This window comes from Lepisma saccharinum, chromosome 3, assembly GCF_977018435.1.
Source record: "Lepisma saccharinum chromosome 3, izLepSacc3.1, whole genome shotgun sequence".
Classification (NCBI taxonomy): Eukaryota; Metazoa; Arthropoda; class Insecta; order Zygentoma; family Lepismatidae; genus Lepisma; species Lepisma saccharinum.
Window position 1 is genome coordinate 80,655,975 of NC_139231.1, and position 18,935 is coordinate 80,674,909.

General features: G+C 39.6%; 2 protein-coding genes across 2 annotated transcripts in view; one reads left to right on the top strand and one right to left on the bottom strand.

The window, feature by feature from the left end:
- The window catches only part of LOC145985184 (uncharacterized), a 148,217-nt gene that overhangs the window by 99,757 nt on the left and 29,525 nt on the right, over positions 1 to 18,935 (bottom strand). The window lies entirely within an intron of this gene.
- The window catches only part of LOC145985185 (uncharacterized), a 179,203-nt gene continuing 161,679 nt past the window's right edge, over positions 1,412 to 18,935 (top strand). The window contains exon 1 of the mRNA XM_083118898.1: positions 1,412 to 1,948. The gene's annotated coding sequence lies outside the window, so the exon portion shown is untranslated. The remainder of the gene's footprint in view (positions 1,949 to 18,935) is intronic.

The following is an 18,935-nucleotide window of genomic DNA, read 5'->3' on the forward strand; positions in this document are numbered from 1 at the left end:
GTTCGGATCCCACTTTAAACTGTAGGTCCAGTGCCAATTTGCCTTTCTGTGCATGAAGTGAACTTAAATCAACAATTCAATCAATCAATCTGTAAAGTAGGCGATAACATAATTAGAGCAAAATAGCGGCCGTAGTACAGCCTGGAAAATCAGGGACTTCTGATGTGTTGCTTAGGGTCACTTGTAGTACACTTGTACAAAGTTTCATGTCTTTGCGATTGCTTCCGGCTTCATTTGCCTGGGTTATCTTCTGAAACGTTGTCACGACGTCATCGAGAAGAAAGAAACTACATAGAGGATGTTAATGAGCTATTCACTAAAATCAAATATGCAGTTAAATATGATTTTGATTGATTTAACGTCGCATTGCTGTCACTTTTAGTTAATCGCGACGATGGAGATGAATGGTGATAAGATGAAGTGGATGAAGGGATAATCACAAACACATATGTAGAGCATAAGCTCTACAGAGGATTATACTAGCTGTGAGTCCAGTCGCCAGTCATATCGCCTTGCAACATTGCAGTTATCGGGGTGTACTACGGGAAAGTACTGTATTTTCAGTATATATTTTTAAACAAGCCAACATTTTCTTGTTAGGTTGTGCGTGTAAAGTTTGATGTTGATAGTAATTTTACATCGTACTATGATACTAGTATTAGTGTGCTAGTAATAGTAGAGTCTAGTAGATCGTGTGGATTGCACACGACGTCGCTATGTTGGCAACACCCTCTACAATCGGTATTTGTATATGCTGCATTTAACTATTTATTTGACGAGTCTATTAGCTGTAACTGTTTCTGAAATACCTATAATTGATACGGACGGGGAAACATTAACGACGAATGAGGGTGCTCTTTCACAGCTTGGGTGATCAGTTCGTTAAAATGAGACGTGGATAGAAAATTATTTATTGTCATTAATGAATCATCCTTGGAGGTTATGTAACCCACCAAATCGTTGTGAGTTGCAGGTTGCATACATGTAAGTATTAGGTGCTGGCTTCCTCCCTCTCATTCTGTTCAAACTGCAAATGAACTCCCAATCCTGATACTTATATTGAAGCGTATCAGATAGTAACGAAGGTGAACAAAAGGTAATAACAACAAAAATAAAGATCCAGTGGCGTGCTCAGGTGGTTCTTCGGGGTCACAACCCCACTCTTTCATTTAGTTTTCATAAAAAATAACGTCAAATACAGAAAAATATTGAAAGGAAATTCTGTTGGCGCGCTTCTTTACGGAATACCTGAGAAGATCACCGGACGTCGAGGTGCTAATGACGGTTTTCAACAGGTGAGAGGAAGCAATTTCGATAATGTACAGCGCGGCAACGCTGCCCCCTCGGCATGTCGGCGGGGCGGGAGGCTCCGATTCACTGCACACTGAATAAGCACAGCTGGTAACATCGCTGCAAGCGAGGAACAAGCAACTCAGTGCTAAAGCTGACGGAGGCCGGTCGGCGTACGAGTGACAGTGCTGCGTGCTTTCACCTTAAAAGGAAGAACAAAGGATAACAACCGAAACGATCGGACGATTACCTTGAGTCTCCAGTTTCGTTGTGATCAGTTCGTAAGGTTATTGTGTGATCCACATCGCGTCCTCCAACGTGTCGTGTTCTGTCGCTATTGAAAAATTAACGAGCTTCTCTGCAAAAATAATCGAGCTTGAATGTTTCACAAGTGCCCACCTGCAAGGAAAAGAACGTTGAGATAATATTGTTCGAGAGTTTCGTTTATTTTTTTCCGGTTTTGCTTTTTTTTTTCTCTTACCGGTGCTTCCCCCTGCATGAGAACACCTGTTGTCGCCCACATACTCCGGCAAGAAGTGCATCCCGGCAGTGCAAGAAAGGTGTGAGTGCTATGTAGTGTTGTTGACCTTGCGGGCGGAGTTATTTCAAAAATCCTTATAGGAGCTGCCCGCGTGTCTTTCTCTCGACAATCGAACAGGTAAGAGATGAATTAAGCACTTTGCATGCACGTTCATGATGACGTCATCCTTAGTTATTTTTGGAGGGGGTGGACATATGAACTGAATCATACATGAATGAAATTTTCAACATAATAAAGAGGTCCCAGGTTCGATCCAAGTTTTGAGTCTGCCTGTGCATAACGTGGACTTAAACTTTGGCAGGTAGTAGAATAAGCACGCTACGAATCTACAGGGTAAAGAGGTTCGAGTCCTGTATTTGTCGCCTTATAATCAAGTGGACTCAGGTTCGATAACCGTTGTAGGTACACTGCATAGTGGTTCGAATCCCATCTTAAACTAGGCCCATAAAGTCGACTAAAACAAACTTTGACACAAGCTTTCTTAAAAGTAATATCATTACTTTGTAGAATTACTTACGCCGAAGTGCCATTAATATTCCGCATTAGTTTATTTATGTCACATTTCCTATTATAAATCAGTCGCGACCGTGGCTGGAATAAGCAGGTTAAATGCATGAAAGAACACCCATACAACACAAGGAAACATATCCACGTCTAGTCAGAGCTTCGAAACCAGGACACCTGCGCAAACTAATGTACCACTTCCTTGCAGACATGTTAGCATGTCTCATGAATGAATTAGCCTATACCGTCAATCTAACAACCAAGGCTCTATATTTAGAAGCATGATGGTTTAGCGTTTACAATTTAAATTTCGGATTTTTCTCAATGGTTGGTTGGTTGATTTAGTGTTTGAAGTCCACTTTATGCGCAGTAAGGCTAATCGGGACTGGACCTCCGAACCACTCCACCGGGTATCGAACCCGGGACCCCTTGATTACAAGGCGACGACGCTACTACTGCGCCACCGGGGAGGCTTTTTCTCAATGGGATTAGCAAAATTTCTATAGCGCTATGTATAAGAAGGCAATGCATAATAATACCTAATAGTAATAATTAGTACCTAATTATTATTACCTGGTTGTGCAGAATTATTCTCAATCCATACACAAAACTTTCACCCTTCATTGTATTAAAGGAACATGTTAAGTCACTCCCCCTGTAGTTAGCATCCCATGAAATCTTGGACTACAGGCGCGCGGGCCAAAGTTTATTTTAATCCACTTCATGCTCAGATAGGCTGATCGGCAGTTGATCTATGGTTTAAAGCGGGATCAAAAGCACGGCACAATGTGGCTCCAGGAGCAACGTAACCGAGCTGAGGTGCAGGTGGTGTGGACATCATCACGCTCATCGAATTATCTCTGTAATCCAGTGATAGGAAGCTGAGTGGATCCCAGAGCCGCATCAAATAGACAACCCGAGACAAGGCTGCCGCTGTCAAACATTTAAAACAATTTAAGGAAATGCAAAATTCCAATTAGAGATTTGTTCACACGGAGTGCATCAGAAGGAACAGCGAATGATAAAAGTATTCTTTGATGCATTTCAGTGTGTATACTGTATCTTGATGCACCAAAACAGGGTGCGATTTGTGAGGGATGGGGGGATGGAATTAGTGGGGTTTATCTTAGTATACGCATATATAGATGTTGGTTGAAGATAGAAGGAACGAAATCCCTCATCCCACATCCCACATCAAATCGCACTCTGATCAAAAATGCATTATTAGCAGTTTATACACTTTAATGTATTACTCGAGTCAACATATTTGTATCGATTGATATGTTTTGCGCTCTGTTTGTTGAAGCATAATTTCAGACCTTAGTAACTTTTGTGTGTAAAGCAGAATTGAAAACACTTTATTTTCTGCTTGATGCGGAGAAAATAAAATTCCATAACACACAGGGGAAAAACAGACCATGAAAATGGAAGGAGACATATTGCCATTAAAAACAATCCAGGAAGGCATATTAATAATAAATCAAGTTTCGATCGGAAGTACTACACAGTGCTCATAGTGCTTTGCAGGAAAATCACCGAGCCTGAGAAGTATTTTTTCCCCTTTGCTTTATTGTTCCCGGTGACCGTAATTAAGCGTTACATCGAAGTAGAACGATCTATGTCCACCTTTGACATGAAATATTCAAATTGCGACCTATGAAAAGTCAGGTTTCCCCTTGCGTGTTTAGTTTTGCTGCATAGAGCTGCATTCGCTGCATGTTTTACATCACGGAAAAGCCCACAAACTCACAAATATGTTTAATGAATTTCCGTTTTATGCATTGACTTCGTCTGGCGTAAAAATGAAACAAAGATCACAGACTTCTCTCCTGAAATTAACATGTTAGTTTTCCTCGCAGCCGATGTGTAAATATGCATCGTAGTAGGTTCAATATTACTGCTTCAAAAATGCAGAACTGTTAATTGATAGATAGGTGCAGTGGCGTGCCGACGGTTTGATGCGAGGTTATTAACCTCTTGTATGCAAATATTATAAGAATTGCATAAAAATATAAAATAGGTAGAGCAACATACTGTGGAGGGAAGATAGTGGAAGTAGGGCAGAAGATATTCAGAATCTAGGCCTTTTGTGGAAGTGATGTGATCAACACCACGCTCCAGCCACCTTAACCCCCATGGTTGCCCTCAGACAGCAAATTATTGGGGGCTGGGTGAACCACAGAGCCGCTCCATGTGGGAACAATGCTGAAAAGAATTCCCACTTGAAATCGCTCACACCAGGAATCCAATCCCGGTCTCCCACCTACTGGATCACTTCGGCTCAGACATGAAAAGTTAGTGTTTAGCAGTGCCGTAACGAAAACTTGAGGGGGGGGGGGGCAGGTGCGTGTTATGACACTCTCCCTCATGCCCATTACCCCCAGCCATAATATTTCTTCTGGTATGCGGACGGTTCTGCAATTATGCATTCAATACAAAGCTGCGCCTGATGTGGTTAGGAAATCAGAATAAAACTGTATGGTTGATGTTTATTGAAACAAGTATTCATTTTATCGATTTTTATAACTGTAGAACAAAAAGAGAATCGAGTGTTGTTTCCGAGTTAAAAGAAAAAAAGAACACTTGATGAGGCCCCTAAAGGTGGCACCAGTTTTTACGGCACTGGTGTTTACTAAAAAATAAAAATAGACGTCAGAAATATATTGCTCCCATTTGTAGTTCGCAGGAACATCTCTGTATGTACGTACGTGTATATATGTTTGACTATAGATAAATCAGACGAGTTACACAGGGCGAGTCTATAACTTGATAACTAGCTTGCACACACACACACAACTCCCAACATCCACAGTGTACAAACGACATCAAAGTAAACTAGTTTCCTTAATGTTGTCCTAGTTGCTACGATACATCGAAAAACGACAATTTCTGTCCTGTGTGTGAAACTACACAGCAAAAATTCATTTTTTTGTATGAGAATGTACTAAAATTACAACGTACTACAGAGAGACTGTATAGCTAATCCATAGGATCCCTTCTAGGGTGAATATTATTGGACTCTAACATTTATTGGTCCTGGGGTTGATACCCGGTAAAGGCATATAATGGTTCGGATCCCACTTTAAACTGTAGGTCCAGTCCCAATTAGCCTTACTGTGCATAAAGTAAATTTAAAACATCAACTCAATCAATCAATCAATCTAACATTTATTGTTGGTCCTAGCATGTGAGTAGACTTATTTCCCTTTATCTATGGCCTCTCCGATTGGGTAGCGCGTTACGACGTTGCCTTGAAATCAAGGAGTGCCGGGTTCGATACCTGGTGGAGGCACATAGTGGTTCGGATCCGACTTTAAACTGTAGGTCCAACCCCGATTAGCCTATCTGTACGTAAAGTGGACTTAAAACAAAAATTCAATTCCTTTAACTGCCTTAACAACATATGCTGTATCTTAGCTCTCCCGGCAATCGAATGGAAAACACTGAGATTAGTGAACGAGAGGGTCGTATAAACAATGCAGGCCGCCACCGACTCTACAAATCTTTGTATTTGACAGGTGGTATTTTTTTCAACCGCAATTTCGTCGTGTACTGGAAGCAATTACAAAGACACATTCATCAGTGCGTAAAAAGTAATTCAAAATACTAAGCATGTGTTTAAACCAAGCGGACATCATGGCAGAGCATGTACCTTGATTTGATAAGTCTGCATATCTGGAACCATCAGGGTCACCTACCTGCTTGTCGCATTTCCACGTCGGTGATCAGTAATCAGATTTCGTGTGATATTACAGCTCCCCCACCTCTTCTTTCTCTGGCCGCAATGCACTCTGGGAACATGGATGACAAGTGCATTCATTGCATGCACGCGACTAGATTTTTCTTCGCGTCCGAAGGCGGGGAAAATTTTTTTCGTCTGGAATGGCTAGTTACGAGGCGGTGTAGCGGAATACAATGGGATTGTATTTTTCTTCTTTCGCTCTGGATTGCGAAGTATGTACACAGGGTGAAGATTAAGAGGGGGAGGTGCGGGTAATTTCTCCCTACCCCAAACAACGTAGCCGACCTCTGTGAAGTAGCGGTCAGCAAAGAACGTTACTACGCTAGGGTTCCGTGTTTGTGAGTGTCCCATTATCAATTTCATCATATCATCACTCATCCTTATCATCGCGATTAGCCAAAAGTGTCGGAAAAGCGATGCTAAATAACAAAAATCCAATGAAACCATAACAATGTGATAGTCATTATTATGGAATACTGTAACACAAATATTTTCCTTAGATTTTCAAATACAGGGTTATTCAAAATGTAATCGACAACTGTAAATGGTTATTATAATACAAGTTTTTTTTTTATTTAAACGAAAAGATCTTTGAAATGACAGCTTACATGTCAGAGAATTTACTTGCATTGACAATTACAAGTATCAATGCGCGCTCCAAGGCTAATCCTACATACGTTACCAACCTATTCTAACGTTAGTCTAAGGTCCGCTTTAGACGAAAGCATTTTTCTTAACATTTTCTTGTATTGCCATCACAAAATACGAGTAATCCCAAAAGTAAGGTCTCCAATTTTTAAAAAAATACAAACAAACGTTTATTGTCAATAATGTTTACATCATTTTAAAGCTTGAACATTTATCTATTTTTCTACATAATCGCCATTTCGGTCGATGCATTTTTTTAAAGCGCTGCGGCAGTACTGCCGTGTAAAGTGAAAAATCTTATGACATTTCAGATGCCATGGCATTTCTGAACGATAGAATCGGACCTATTTCCATAACATAACCAATCAGAGCGAGATCTAGGTCACGAGTGCAGATGTAATGGCGGCCTAGTGATATGTAAGCAATGTATCACTTCGCATTTAACCAATAACTATTCCACCGAGAGGGATATCATTTCCCATAAAACGGTATTAGGTACAGATGAACATGCATAGAAGAATAAATGAGTTGTTTCAATTGTAAATGGCTCATCTGGTATGTCTTTCGTTCCGTTATCTAAAGTTCCCTGTACGCTATGCATCGCAATCGCAAATGGTAACCGGAAGGTTACAAGAAACGCTTGCGTGCAAAATATTGCCTGCTATTAAAAAAAAAATGCTATAAGATTTTTGGAGGCATTTATCCTAGCAAAAGTACTAAGGGAAATGCTATCTTCTAAAGCCGGCCTTGGTCAGAGTCAATCCATACTTTCTCCAACATCTCGTTCATTGAACCCAGGTCTTACTCATGCCGATTAGACACACTAACAACTTGACCGCTATGTTTTACATAGTTTTGCGTTCTGAGGTAGTGTTTACAGATAATAACAACAACCTTGGTTATCTCAAGTTGTAATTTTATACAGAAACCAGTGTCTATGATCACTGGCGGGTTCCAGCAGCGCGCGTCACCGACGGGGCAAGTACGTATAATTGGCTCGCAATAATATTTACAAGCGCATGCTATAAAATTATATGAAGAATATCTTCTGGTTATTAGAGCTGCCAAACACACCGACTCATAGCGTGTCTGTCAAACCTAACCTTGAGCTCTTGAGACCGTCTGCGATGGCACCACTAAACCAGTTCCCATGGTGCATTGCTTCGTTAACGGATAGTTAATCGTCGACAAAAAAGCACCCATTCAGCAATGAAACGTCGTGAGATATCGTTAGATACGTTATCCCAGCCTTCGCCCAGTGCGGGAAGCTTTGTTAATTCCACGTATCACGCCTTCGAGATCTGTGTCAATCCACCTGCTAATGACTCTTGCTTGGTCTGTTGCCGTTTTATGCTTGCTGGAACATGTGGGTTCCTTGGACATGCTGACTGGATAGAGAGAGCTTGCATGTAACGTTGGGGAGGGAGCCTTCAGGAAATCGTAATCAATAAAGACGAATGATGGCAGGGCGCTAAATCACTGCAGATCGGTGGGGGGAAGTACCAGACTGACAGACACACACACACACTACACTTTATTAAATATATATATATATATATATATATATATATATATATGTGTGTGTGTGTGTGTGTGTGTGTGTGTATATATATATATATATATACACCTAGGTACACACACATATATAACAACATTAAATATGTGTCAATTATTAAATAATGAAATTATATTATAAAATATACAATATGTGATACTGATTGTCCTTAATTTAAAATTCGATTGCAAATTGAAGATTTTAATACACCAATAATGCTATGACCATCAACAATGATTAGTGTGACTAAGGGAGGAGGGGAAAACATTGAGAGACATTAAGAAGATAATAGTTTCCCATACAAAATTCACATCTAACTGCTATTGTGAATTTTCTTAATATATTTATATACTTTACGGTAGCTGATGAAAGACGAGAAATTGAGAGGAAATAACAAGTCGGACAATTGCAGTGTCCTTAAAGATGAGGCTCTTTGTTGTCCGTTCTTTGTGAATGTTTTCGATATTATTCCGGTAAAGTGTTTGACTCCCAAACTAATTGGATATGTTTGTTGTTAGAACAAAAACTCCCCCCCCGGAAAAGTTTGGCGAGGATAAATTTCAGGATAAGATCATTGGTGGGGGGAATCCCCCCCTGTCCCCCCGTGATTTCGCACCCTGAACGATGGTGATGTGATTGTCTTCAAGACCGATACAAGGCGCTACTGTAAAAAGAGTAATTAATGAATCACCGTTTTTTACTGTAGGTAGGGATGGTATCGAGAATAGACGAGACGAGACTTGTCTGTATCGTTCTCGGTCTCGTCTAGATATAAGAACGACCATCTCGGTTTCGAAATCTATAATACAAGTAACATATACTTGTACAGCATATCATTACCCAAACTTTCGCAGCATATAGAGCAGTGGTTCTCAACCTTCATGAGCCCACGACCCGGTAAATTCTTTTTTTTAACAGTCGATTATGTCTAGGTTTTTTGACAAGTATAAATTTTGTTGTACGTTAGTTGAAAACAACTAGATCTAATAGAATAGTTTAGTTTCCTCTGGCCAATATGATTAAATTAATTTGGCAAGTTCTGATTTTTATTGGCTTGTTCCATTTCGTACACCAGAAAGATCCAATTAGAATATTCCCACTTTAATATATTTGTTAATGAACATTGCTGCGCAAACTAAATTGACCGTGGTACACGTCCGTCAACCTATAAATTTCGTGGCGGGAAGCAGCGCGCCCCATATTATTAGATAGTTTGATTACTCATCAACACTGTCAGGAAAGCATTTTCTGTTATCGGAATCGAACTCGAAACCCGAGCAACAGGTGCTTGCCAGCTTGGGCTACAAGTAGCTTCACCTTCCGGCCCTACGGTTGTAATTCATATTTGGAGGCTGCACGGTTGGCAGTCCCTTCCCAGAGGCATTGATTTCTCACCAGCACGTCCATCTCTTCAGGTGCATGCCAGCTCGAGCTGCAAGTCGCAAACTTCAGGAGAACCTCTCAGGGCCGGTACCGGGCCGCGATTCGGCGGTTGAGGAACGCTGAATTGAGCGGTTCCATTCGGAAGTCAGTGAAACGCGACCGTGCACACCGTAGTAGCTGGGTACCGTGTAAAGGCCGATGGAAAAGTGTGAGCATAGCCTTACAATGGCGATCCACCAGGGACCACCCAAGAACTTTCTAATTGTTTTATCTCCCACAGCTAACACTTTCGGAAACCGTTCCTCTCATCAGTACAATTGTGTTGTGGAATCCTCCAATCTACGATGAATATACTTACGTTGTATTCATAATTCAGACATATATTCTACTATACGTAGTTGTACGCCAATTTAATGATCTATTTAAGTACCCATTCCAAATACCTTGCTTGTAAGAACAATGAGTGGTGTACAAGTTCCACGTGTATTGTACAACTTAATTCATCCAACTAGGACCAAAACAATGGGCAGAGCGAGGATTTATTGCACTTGCCAATTCATATTTCGACACACGGGATTATTCAGTTTTTTAACCTCGTACCAGTTGCACAGAGTCGTTGCGATGTTTTGTAAGCCTTTTGTACCGACCACCTTCATCCATGCGAGAAATGCTAACAATGTTCAGAATTCCATCGAGTTACTAGTGAGAGAGAGCTTTTCGTTAATAAAGAATTTATTGTGTTTTATATACAGCATTCTTTTACCATTCCTTCACAATTCTATCGAACGTCTTTCACAGTTCAGTTGGGAATAATGCCACTCGCCTCACGAAGAACTGGGATCTTATGTAACTCTTGACGTTATACAATCTTAGTAATTCTCGTGCATTGCAGGTTCACTGAGTAACGAGGAAAGGGAGGCTTGCTTCCTGAAGCCGATGAACGAAACCGCAGACCAATTATAAGTACGGATGGGTTGCTTGCATCATTAACACGGAATAAGGATCCGCTCTCAGTTGTTTTATGTAGTGATGAGAGGACGACACTTGGCACTTTTTGTCTCGGTTTCAACCCGTCTCGGGCCTCGAAATGTAGACATAGTAAAAGCAATATGAATATAAAAAATAAAAAAAACGGAACAAAGGAGAGAGGAAGAGAGAAAGACAAGAAAATCAGTGGAGGGGAGAAAAGGAAATAAACAAACGTCACACAGAGAGCAAGAGAGAAAGACAAGAAAATCAGTGGAGGGGAGAAAAGGAAATAAACAAACGTCACACAGAGAGCAAGAGAGAGAGACTAAGGGAAGTAAAGAAACAAAAGAGAGAAATAAAATTAAATTAAACTTGAGTGAGAGAAAAGTAAATAAAATGTGAGAGAGGAAAATGAGAGAGGAGCAGAGAGTGATAGTGTGGTTTCTACAGGATGGGCCAAAAGTCCCTCCCCATAAAGACAGTATACTTATGAGCGGCAGAAAATTACAGGGCGCTCGGTCGCCATGGCGCCTGAAAATTTTTACCTGGTATCTGAATTTTCAAATTCCGTGATAAAATATATATATTTTTTTAAATATTTCGAGTTCGCTTATAGAAATTTTCATCATCCTTTTTTAACAAAAATTATAACGAATACAGTATGTGTTTTTTTTAAATGTTTGTGTCGTTTTCTGTATCACGCAGAGCCTGCTTTAGTGGGTGGCAACTCGGGCACTTGCCCAAAAGTCCCCGTGCATCAGGGGACTCTGCACCAGGCCATTCTCATACAGAATAAAAATAAAGTATTTATCCTCATGGGCAAATACAATATTAAAAATACTTATAAGATGATAATTTGTATTACATTTACAATGCATAAAGGTGCATGACTACGGGGTATGAAATTGAAACAGCAAAACCAACTCTACATAACATTCGGCATCTTTCAGACTCCTTTCCAAACAAGTACGTACATTGCATTGAGAATTTTTGCTGACAATTCCTGCTACTCTAGTTAGTGTTGAGAGGAGTTTCTCGAAACTTAAACTTATCAAAAATTACTTGAATGAATGAATGAATTACAATTTTTTGGGTGCGTAGGCACATTAGGCCATTTTGCGCCCTTTAATATATGCGGGGAAAAATCCCCTTATCTAATATCTTACAAGTTTAAAACAAGGGGTGTAACAAACACAACACATTAAAACTTAAGAGAAACATTTTTTCGAATGTTTTTAGCTTTTTTGTGAAGAGCTGCTTGTGAGAAAGCTTTTAGACTTGAGATCAACCACGTCGCATTAAGAAGAGAATTGCCTCGTCTCTGGATTACAGGGAACTCATTGAAAACTTTGCATCAAAGAAGAAAAGAACAGTTTAATTTTGGTAGACAAACTAATAAATAATGCCAATAAAGATAGTTGAAAGTGAAAATGGAAGTCATCAATGATACTTGTTTCACATTACACAAAATATGTAATACATATTTGTTTATTATTTACGGAATCGACTTTCAGAATGTTCAAGAGTTTATCCAGAATTTTCAATTTTGAGAGATGTATGCACGATTTTAGGGGTAAAAACTGCACCAAAATGTTAATAGATTATTCCCCGTGAAAAAGTTTAGAGGGGTATATAAATCACCGAGATCTCGGATTTTTAAAATTAATCTGAACAATTTTTGTTATAGGACCTGCACCCACCTAGGACCGGCCCCTGGTATCACGTGCATCTTTAAATCAGAATATAAACGTGCCATTTAAACTTTTGCACTGTTGCTGTCCGAATTTTAAAATCTGGGACGATATGGTAGAGTCGGCCATAATTTAGAATGTATTGATTATGTAGTTATTTATGCTGTTACCAGTTGAGGTTTCTTAAGGAATAATAAGTCACTAAACGGAATAGAAGAAGCTAGACGAAGAGAGACAGAAAAAGACAGGAACTGGACAAACCATTGAAGAAGAAATAATCAAGAAGAGGGTGTAAACATGGAGAAAGAGTTTTTAAACCTCCCAACAGACGATGGAACGCCAGAAAGAAAACAAGAAAGGGGAAAAATAGAAAAAATGAGAGATTAAAAAAAAAAGAAGTCAAACGCAGGGAAAGATGTCAATATATACAACTTACTACTGAGAAGAGATGACATAGCCCCCCCCCCCCTTTAAGAAAATTGGGCATACTACTACCTGTGAACATCCATGTCCACACACTTTCGACGAAGAAACAGTGACACCAATATTGTCCTAACGTGCCGGATATTCCTTCATGCTTAGGGGCGCGTAAAAGATTCCCTGCAACGCTTCAAATGCCTCATCGTGTGTACAGTGGATCCTATAGGAGGCAGAACGGTGTAGAAAGTTTCAAAAATAAAAAAAGTTCTTCAGCTTTTTCAGCTTTGGCACTTTTCCCCCCCTTTGCCTCAAATAGCACGTGATATTGCAAAAAAAAATTGTCCAAGGTTATGGAAACTTGATATTGGTGGTGTTGCAACTTCTAAAAATCGTGAGAGTCATGTCGAGTCAGTTGTTTGCAATATTTTTAAAGGAAAGTTACGCCTTTTCTTTATTATTTACAAAACTACATGGGAAAATCAGTTAGTCCTTCTATCTTGAAAAGTTCCCGCAGTGTGATGGTAGTTTGTTTAGTTTTGTTCGTTTCCACCGCGGCCAAAATTGAGATCATATACTGGTAGAGAGTACAAAAGTGAATTTAGTGGTATTGTTTGTTTTTTTAATGCATTTAGCGGATACCAGAAATCACATTGTTAATCATAAACATCATGGGTTTTCTGTTAGATTCAGTCGGTTGTTAGGAACATATGCTCCTAAAATTTCGAACGTTCACCAAATTTATGTATTGGTCATAATGTTTCACATCGTAAGTAAAACTAAAAAAAAGATAATTATTGTAGGGGACATAACGTTAGGGGTCACATCTGATATACTCCAACATCACATCGCATGTTATCTTTGTTCCGCAATTTCGGATCTGCCCCCCCACACACAAACAAACAAAAATCCTGTGTACGGGCCTACCTATGTCTAATCCAGGATTTGAAACCGGAACCTTTTGTGGCGAGGCGACATCGTGAGTCCACAACTCAAAGTGTCGGGCCACCGAGACGGCTCTCATGCGTCACACTATCACCTTGTAATGAAAGGGTCCTGGGTTCTATTCTCTGTGGACTAGTTTGTATCTTAGAACTGTAGATTCAGTACCATTTTGCCTGCCTCAGCATAACTTAAGAGTTGAGAAATTCCAAAATAGTAAAAATATACATAATTCGACTTACATTAGTCGGAAAATAAGTAACTTAAAAGTTCGGCTAATATTAGTCAAACGACTACTTCGACTAATATTAGTCGAATGACTAATTTTGTTGACTACCGACTAATTAGTCAATGGTGTCCATCGCTAACTGTAACAGCCACAGTGGTCCACTAAATATCGAGCAGAATTGATACAGAACTCTGTTACAATCGTTAATGTTATTACGTCGAGCTGTTAAATAATAAGCAGGATTCGTACGCAACTTCCTGCTATCATTGGTCATGCTACTGCCACGGAGATCCGCTAAATAACTAGCAGAATTCATACACAAATTGTTCATGTTCATGGTACTGCCACATCATGCTGTTAAATAATAAGCAAGGTTGATGCACAACTTTGCTATCATTATTCATACTCTTTATTTTCATACTGTTTAGTCACCATCTCTTGGAAACTCAACTTCTGCGTCGGTACCTCCTTTAAGGGGAAAACACTGAAGTGATGTAAGTGACGGAAAACGGTACAGGATCGTAAAATAGTTCAGCATAGTACAGTTAAAGAGACCGTGACGCATTTACAGGGCGGAATTAGGTGCTCAAGAATCAGTGTTCTTTATTGGTATTGCATTGCATTCGGCGTGTACGATAGGGATGTACGGATTTGTCGCGTGGTTAGGTTCCAGGACTTAACCACGGTTTGTTGGAGCTCGACGGCGTTGCTTGCGTGCCGGAAAGGCAAGCGTATTGCTCAATCGATGTTCACGGAAATCCTGTAAAAAGAAGAATCTCTTGACGATATACGAGGGCCTATTATTGTCTATAGGCACAGACGCCCACTTCTGGGATCAAGGAACTTTGTCAGTGCCTTTCTCGCACCCCAAACTCTCGCTCAGATATGAATGGTTATTTTAAGTTGGCAGCGAGAAAAGCAATTTGTATCAAAAACACCTGCAAACTTTCTTAACAGATAATCTCAGTGAGGTTACTCATTCAAAAGGTTAATTAGAAAATAAAAGCAAGACAGGGATGTCAACTTGAGAAATGATTAAACAACGTAGCAGAGTCTTCTTTTTTATGTGTTTTTTTTTGGCAGACAACTTATTTACAAAGCAAATTTTGTTACATTTGCATTTATGCTGCTAGTATATGAATGCATTTGAATCTGGAGTATTATTTTCATTATTTTTACTTTTCATTTATCCTAATATACATATATAATGTACGTGCCTATAAATCCACATTTTTCCTGTTTATATACAAGACCCGCACCGTGTCCTTGGGCTCCGGCTACGGGACTCCTGCAGATTCGAGTCTCCTGGTAGAAGCGTAACAACTTTTCTCCTGAGATTTCGGCCTGTGTATGGGACCGGTGGCCACCCACCATCGTGAGGAAATTGGGTACCCTCGAATGGATAGCGAAACCCGGTCACGGAGACCAACAACAACAAATCAGGTTTCGTCGTGCACACGTCATCCCGTATGCATAATTATATGCATAATCAGTCAAACCCGCCCTACCCACCCAAAATAATTATGAAGTCGGTGGTACTGTGCATATTTGTGGGGTGTTTATGTCATTCTCTTGAAGTATAGAGTTCAACGTAACAGTTACTTTAATTGTCGCTCTTTACTTGTTTAAATGAATAACAGTAATGCAATGGAGCTTCACACGTAACGACTTCATCATGTGCTTCTCCACGTGGAGTTTCCCGTCGGGAAGCAGCACGTGTTAGGGCTAAACCTGCATGAGAAAGTCCATGTTAACTTCCAGACAGATCCAATTGGGTTGACAGTTTGAGGAGGCTCATAGAAAAGCAGCTGTCATTTTGCTCACGTCATCTTCCCGAACTGCGCATGCGGGAACTGAGAACATAATTCTCCCCACCTGAAGACAGTGATGGATACATTCTTGGCGCGTTTGATGCTAGATGTTGCAGAGTTTAATGACATTGCATAAAGCATGAACTGATTCCATCATCAGAGTTTTGTAACAGTGTATATAGCTCACGCAGAAAAATAATATCGTAGCATATCTCTCAAATGACGATTTATCACGGTGATAAAAAAACAAAATCAATCCAATTATGAATCGGTGCAGAGGATAAAAGGTGCAAAAATGTTGCTCCTCTAAAGCAAAATAAAATACAAATTTTAATACGTTCTGCAAGAAGAAGGGGGCGGCTTTTCTGTTGCATAAATGTGAAGATTAATTCGTATTAAATTATTCAAAACAGGTTCATTGCTTATGAAACATTTATACTCGAGGAAGCATATTACGTTATCACGGTCAATGGTAACCGTTCATACCTGGATTTCACTACTATGTCATTTTAAAGTTTAAATTACAGTAAAATTTATATGAATAGTAACAGTTCCGAGAATATCCAAACAAAAGTTAAGATATATTTCAGGCCATATTGGGGATAAATATTTACATGTGTGCTTAACTCAGACCAGGTTCAATCTCAGTTGTTGTTTGTAATTAACATCTTAAGTTAAAAAAATAAAATTATTATTAGTTCCTCTGTAGTTTTAAAATTATGTATTACTACATGTAATCAGTAATTAAATTTCCTGTTTTTAACGTTTTCGTGATAATTGGATAAATTTAATACACAGCTTCACATACGAACTCAAAAGCTAACATTAGGTTCTGTAAAACAAATGGCCTAACACAGGGCGGACGGAGCGACTAATGCACACCTGCCAAGTCAAGGCCTCGACTCGATTTCACATACATCTATCTCGCAGGATCTTGTCTCGTTTAGGTCTCGATTTTGTCGATATTGTTCCAATGCTTCCTCAGTCCGGACCTTACTTCATGAGCCAAGTTATATCCCATGTTCCAAGCTATAATGAAGCGCTATTTCCACAGGCGATGTAGATCGCAAGGTTATGAATTAAGTAAAATTACAACAAGCAGGGGCGTGCTGACTTGACCATTGTGATCCTAATCTAAATGCTGAATGCAGTCACTGAGCAAGCATGCACCAACGTCTTGAGACACTATTTCAGTAGCATCGCTGTTTTATTCCGTGACTGAGAGCTGGGTGCCTTGTGTGTCGAGTTGTCCGAAATGGAAAGATGGAGGATGCAAGGTACCAACCAGTCCCAGTTATAATTTGTAACGGTGACTCATTATCGATTTCGACCTCTTTCCTTGATGTGGGAAGGTTCAAATCAAAAACCAACAGAAGGTGGAACAGGTTTAAAACGGCATATCTTGCACTCACATCTTCTCGTCTCCGGACATTTATAGCATAGCTCAGGCCTCCCCGGTGGCGCAGTGGTAGCGTCGTCGCCTTGTAATCAAGGGGTCCGGGTTCGATACCCGATGGAGGCACATGGTGGTTCGGATCCCACTTTAAACTGTAGGTCCAGTCCCGATTAGCCTTACTGTGCATAACGTGGACTTAAAACACCAACTCAAAAGTTATAGCATAGCTCGGATATTATGGAATTAGATCTTTATTGCACCGTATTTGTAGTAAAAACATAATCGAATTACATTAATATTAGTTTTCATATTTCAATCTATTCTACACGAATATTATAGAATGTGTAACGTAGGAATTTCTGCAGTGGCAGCAGAGTTTGTAATAAAATGAAAATAATGAATAAATAAGGGAACAAACAGAATGAAATGTTCCTGCCTTATCCACAATTCGAACCCAGGACTTCTCGCAGATAGTTAACCACTTCGTCACAAAGACTAACATTCCACTGTTCTGTTATCTCTAAAAGTGAGCAGTGTGTTGACATTGTTTGTCTCAAATGCGTTGAAGTTTGTCAAATGAATAACATATGAATCGCTGCTTCCTTGTATTCATGCGGCGATTGTTAAATACATGTACCTATTGTCCATTCCCACTCATTTTATAGATTTTTGTTAAAATATAGAATGTGAGTTGCAATGAACAACGAATATAATTTTTTGAAATTGCATATTTTGGACATATTACATGTACATCACACATTTTACCATATTTTGATAAACGTTTGTCGCTCAACCTCGATGTTCTTTTTAGAGATCCAAAGCATCTTTTCAAAGCACAAATAATAATAATAATAATAATTAATTGTTATTTCAAAGTTATCTAGCCGGACCCTGTGGCTGAGTGGTTAGCACATTGCGCTGCAACGCCAGGGGTCCCGAGTTCGAATCCCGCTCGGGCTTGGTTGTTTGTGAATGTCCATTCATCAATTTCATCATTTCATCATTTCATCACTCATCCCCATCTTCGCAAATTAGACAAGAAGCACAAATTAGCGAAGCAAAATAAAATCAACCAATCAATCAATCGAAGTTATATAGATGCGATGATGATGATTATTATGGTTAGTGTTCTCAAATTAAGAAAGAATATACAGTGTTGGACCTGCGTTTACTGTAACAGCGATATGCTCCGTGCGTACTAACCACATCATATTCCTAAACTTCATGTCAGCCATGGCAAACCTAATGAGCAGATTTTATTGCATTTTTGTGAATTATCTATTCCAATGGCTCTTTCAATTAGGTTGGAGGGGAGAGGAACTGGAGCAATGATTCGGGCTCCGCATTTCATCCTATTCAGTGTATATGCGTAAAAAGCACTTGCAAGTGTGTCTGGTCAAAATTTAGGTTTTGTACTTTCTTGGGGTGTTGTAGGTGATTGCGTCGTAGGATTTGGGCATTGGCGCAATCACGGGGTCGACACTGAACCTCGGACGGATATCAATTATTCAGGATGTGGGGGCAAGAGGGGCAAACATTGAAGTAAGGGCAAGGCTATTAAATGTAAGTGTAGGCTAACGAAGGAAGATACTCAAGATGGAATTAGTTCCAGGGAAAACTGACGCCGAATATCTTAAAGTCTTACAACTGTCACTTGTGTAATTTTTGTGGCCGAAACACGATTTTGAAGATTCCCGTATAATCATAAAAGTATATATTTCGGACATTATAAAAAGGAACTACGCCGAAGCAAATAGTTGGATTTTTAGATACATTAACATTGAATAGATAAGTAACGTGGAAATTTGTACTCCCGT